This window comes from Macaca thibetana, chromosome 5, assembly GCF_024542745.1.
Source record: "Macaca thibetana thibetana isolate TM-01 chromosome 5, ASM2454274v1, whole genome shotgun sequence".
Classification (NCBI taxonomy): Eukaryota; Metazoa; Chordata; class Mammalia; order Primates; family Cercopithecidae; genus Macaca; species Macaca thibetana.
Window position 1 is genome coordinate 6,668,318 of NC_065582.1, and position 5,482 is coordinate 6,673,799.

Sequence of the window (5,482 nt, forward strand, 5' to 3'; positions counted from 1 at the left end):
GTAAAGGAATAAGGCCGGGCGCGGTGGCTCAAGCCTGTAATCCCAGCACTTTGGGAGGCCGAGACGGGCGGATCACGAGGTCAGGAGATCGAGACCATCCTGGCTAACACGGTGAAACCCCGTCTCTATTAAGAAATACAAAAAACTAGCCGGGCGAGGTGGCGGGCGCCTGTAGTCCCAGCTACTCGGGAGGCTGAGGCCGGAGAATGGCGTAAACCCGGGAGGCGGAGCTTGCAGTGAGCTGAGATCCGGCCACTGCACTCCAGCCTGGGTGACAGAGCGAGACTCCGTCTCAAAAAAAAAAAAAAAAAAAAAAAAAAAAAAAAAAAAAAAAAAAGTAAAGGAATAAGAATGGCTACTCCACGGACAGGTCAGCGGCTTGAGCTGCCCACTGATTACACTTACAGTTATTTCTTGATTATATGCTAAATAAGGGGTTGATTATTCATGAGTTTTCTGGGAAAAGGATGAGCTATTCCTGGAACTGAGGGTCCCTCCCCTCTTAGACCATATAGGGCAACTTCCTCACATTGCCACGGCATCTCTAAACTGTCATGACGCTGGTGGGAGTGTCTTTCAGCATGCCAATGCACTATAATTAGCATATAACGGCAGTGAGGACAACCAGAGGTTACTGTTGTCACCATTGTGGTTTGGTGGACTCTGACCAGCTTCTTTGCCACATGTTGTTTCATCAGCAAGGTCTTTGTGACCTGTCTCTTGTGCCGACCTCTTATCTCATCCCGTGACTAAGAATGCCTAACCTCCTGGGAATGCAGGAGGTCTCAGCCTCATTTTACCCACCCCCTATTCAAGATGGAGTCGCTGTGGTTCAAGTGCCTTTGACAACACTGCTTGTGGAGTTCTGGGGCCAGCCCCCGTGGCCACATTCACCTTGTCATTGCACCACACCCAGTGTCATCAGGCAGGCCGTGATGCCGGGCACATCAGCAAGGTAGGGAGTGGGAGGGTGAGCAAAAACCTGATGCATGGAAATAACTGTCAACCACAGAGATGTTGCCCCTAACCTCAATTAAATGTAGCCCCATTCAATTTCTCCTTAGTCAAATCCCCCAAAAGCAGATGCTCCAATGCTGACCCCCATGAGGGGAAGGAGGGTGAGGGGAAAGATAGGGAGGGAAGAGAGAGTAGCCATGACTGATTGCAAAGTATCTTACTCGCCAGTTTTACAAAAAACATGACCAATTTGTGAGCAAATTGCTAGGGCCCCTCCCAGGGTCCGGAATGGACTCCTGCAGTTGCAGGGTCCTGAAGCTTACTTACATTGGCATCATGCAAGTCTGCCTCTGGTACAAAGAGATGGTTTCCTGCCATAAGAACACTGACTAAGGTGTCCAGCAAGACCGTGGACTCCCATAGGTTTCTGGCCCTCTGCCTCCAGACCGACCACGCAGAGAAGTGTGGATTAGAGGAACTAACGAAAATAGCACGTTCTGTTTTCTCCCATTTCTCAAGGTGCTGTGGAATAATTATTGCTTGTCCCCATCCACCACAGAAATCTGCAGCAGCAGCCCAGGCCATTGGCGCCAGTGCCTGGGACACCGATATCGGGGCAGGACAGGGTCGGGAGAGGAAAGGGATGGAGGCAGAGGAAAGCAGATGGGCTCGACCACTGTGCTGGGTGTTGAGCCACTCAGCACTGTCTCCTCCCTGTCTCCTCCCTGTCACTTATTTCCAAGAGCCTAAAGGCTAGACAAGAGGAAAGGCGTTGTCTGGTAGAGTGGCAGCTGTGTTAGGGTCCTCTAGAGAAACAGAACCCCGGGCTATCTGTGCATAGAGATGAGGCGATCTACTGTTTGGCTCACGGGGTTATAAGAAGGAGGCTGAGAAGTGTCATGATCTGCTCTCTGCTGGCTCGAGATCCAGGAATGCCGGTGGTGCAATTCGGTCTGAGGCTGAAGCCCTGAGAACCCAGGAAGGGCTCTAATACTAGTCCCACAGTCCAACCCTAGAACCAGGAGCTCTGATGTCCAGGGACAGAAGAAGATGGATGTCGCAGTTTAAGCGGAAAGAGAGAGAGAATTCACTTTTCTTCTGCCTTTGTGTTCTATCCGGGCCCTCAGGAGACTGTGTGATGCTCATCCACATTGGAGAAGGGGTGTTCTTTACTCAGTCCACCGAGGCAAATGCCAATCCCTGCTGCAGACACCCTCGCAGACACGCCCAGAAATAATGTTTCACCAGCTCTCTGGGCATCCCTTAGCACAGCTAAGCTGACATATAAAATTAACCATCACAGCAGCACACAGCGGTGGTCAATCAGGAGCTCTGTGGTCCTGTGTCTCCCCACCCTGCTCCTTAGCCTCCCAAGAGCCACCTCCACTAGGATCTGGCCCTCAGCCTGAACGGGCGGCCTCTGACGGAGTGGCCAGAACCCCCGGGAAACATGAGCTTAGAGACCAAAGTCACTAGGCACCCCGGGGTACATTCTCATGAAAGAAAAGCCAGAAAGTGGAACAACACATACCATCTAAAGCAGAGTTGGCCGGGCACGGTGGCTCAAGCCTGTAATCCCAGCACTTTGGGAGGCCGAGACGGGCGGATCATGAGGTCAGGAGATCGAGACCATCCTGGCTAACACGGTGAAACCCCGTCTCTACTAAAAATACAAGAAAATTAGCCGGGCGAGGTGGCGGGCGCCTGTAGTCCCAGCTACTCGGGAGGCTGAGGCAGGAGAATGGCGTGAACCCGGGGGAGCGGAGCTTGCAGTGAGCCGAGATCGCGCCACTGCACTCCAGCCTGGGGCACAGAGCAAGACTCCGCGTCAAAAAAAAAAAAAAAAAAAAAAAAAAAAAAAAAAAAAAGCAGAGTTACTGGAACAGGCTGACTAGGACTTTAACATATTTATTATTTGCATTTATTTTAATAGAAAAGGAAGGTATTAATCATATAAAACAGGAACAATAAGTCATTACTTATTATTATTTTATTTTATTTTTGAGATGGAGTCTTACTCCATCACCCAGGCTGGAGCGCAGTGGCGCACTATCTCGGCTCACTGCAACCTCCACCTCCTGGGTTCAAGTGGTTCTCCTGCCTCAGCCTCTGGAGTAGCTGGGATTACAGGTGTCCTCCACCACACCCAGCTATAAGCCATAATTTTGAAAGAACTAAGGGTTGGGTGCAGTGGCTCACGCCTATAATCCCAGCACTTTGGGAGGCCAAGGGGGGCAGATCACGAGGTCAGAAGATCGAGACCATCCTGGCTAACACGGTGAAACCCCATCTCTATTCAAAATACAAAAAACTAGCTGGGCATGGTGGTGGGGGCATATAGTTCTAGCTACTCGGAGGCCGAGGCAGGAGAATGCTGTGAACCCGGGAGGCGAAGCTTGCAGTGAGCCGAGATAGAGCCACTGCACTCCAGCTTGGGCGACAGAGTGAGACTCTGTTTCAAAAAAAAAAAAAAACAACAACAAAAAAGAAAAAACAAAGAACTAAGTAGAACTATTAAGTGTGACTGCATCTAGTTCAAATAAAGGCTCAGTAGACGCAGCGTAAGGGTTTGACGTCAGTCAAGGTGCAGTGACGGGCACTGGGGGAGCTTCCACACGCAGCAGCAGGCCGCTGGACTGGACTCCTCCGCTGCTATGGGCGGCAGCCACCGGGCGGGTGGCCCCTGCTATCATAACACCTCGGAATCTTCCACAGGAGCCAGAAATCTGCTCACCTGGCTTTTGTTGTTGCTGTTGTTTTGTTTGTTTAAATGTGAATTCTCCACAATTTTAAATGTTGGCTCGATTATTAAAGAAAAAACTGGAGAAAGCAAACAAGGCACATCTGAGGGCCAGCGTCACAGGTGGACTGCTGGTTTGCAAACTCCTCTGCACACCATTCTGTTGGGACATTCTCATGAGCCCAGTTGATTCATGACGTCTGAGCTGCTTAGAGTTCACATGATAATTCTTTTTCACACTGAGGATCAATTACAGTATGAATTAAACCAAATGTGGCATTAGCTACCCAGTTAACACACAATAGACTACCACCGTGTAACACCTAATATGTGACAGAGGCCTTACATGCCTTATTTCATCTAATCCCACAACATCCCTCCAAGAGATCTGTCTCCATTTAGTGTGAGTGGAGGCTCAGAGAGACTGAAATCAGAGCTGCACAGCTGTGTGCGGTGACACTGGGTCCTGCATTAGGGACAGACATGCTGAGCCACAATGGCCTCTGCCCTGGAGGTGACAGCAGGACCTGGTGCTCCCACCCTCTGTGTCCCCAGTGAATCAAACACATATTATAGTTTTTCTCTCAGGCCTCAGGTGTTGATCCAGATGGTTTGAAATGCTCACTTCCTACCCTGTAACAAAATTGTAAAAGTCATTAAGAAATTTCTTAATGCATAAAAACTTCACTTACCTATCATTATTGCTGGAAATAAATTCCAAGAAAGTGGGCCCTGCCCATGAATATCAAGGAGGATATTTTGAACTGCCTGCACCAGAAATGCTGACACAAGGGGGCTGCAAAATCAGCAAATCTATGTCCCCAGAGCCTTCAGGGTGGCTGGCTCTGTGGGGTGCAGTTTCGTCAGGAACCCACTTCTCTCCACCTCTCCACTCTGCCGTCCCCAGAGCTGACCTCCTCCTTGGAAGCAGGATGGCTGGGGCAGTTGTGTGTATCACATCCAGGCCAAGAAAGGGGCTGTCTTTTCTCAGGGATCCTTCTAGACCTGATGAGACATTTCCCTGAAGCCCCGGGCGTTCTCATTTCCTGTTGGACAGAACTGGGTCCCAGTCCATCCTGGAACCCATCACCAGGAGACGGGGAGTAGGCTTCTCTCAGGCTAGATGGGCCCAGCCTGACTGGGGTGAGCTTTGTTGGCCTCCCCGGGGGCACACATTCGGGGAGTGTGGATCACAATGAGGTTGGGGTGGGGACAGAGAATTTTCAGGGAGGCCTCAAGGGGCAATGGGCCCTGGACAGGCAACACACATGTCCCCACACATGTTGTGTGTACTCTGCATGAGTTCTGTGATGGCCATGAGTGATGTTATTTTAGTATTGCACATGGCATGGTCTGGTGCAGTGGCTCCCACCTGTAATCCCGCACTTTGCAAGGCCCACTCAGGAGGATTGTCTGAGGTGAGGAGTTTGAGACTAGCCTGGACAACATAGCAAGACTCCATCTCAAAAACAAACAAACAAACAAACAAAACAAAACAAAAAAACATTAGCTAGGCATGGTGGTGCGTACCTGTAGTCCCAGCTACTTGGGAGGCTGAGGCGGGAGAATGGCTTGAGCCCAGGAGTTTGAGGGCTTCCAGGCCCTGCAGGAGAGGCTGCAGTGAGCTGTGATTGTGTCACTGCACTCCAGCCTGGGTGACACAGTGAGACTGTCTCAAATTAAAAGAAAAAAAAAAAGGATTATGTGTGGCGTCCTGTCTCAACTGCAGACACTGAAGGACTTTTCAGTGTAGTGGACACCAGGGATTGGCAAAACAAACAACGT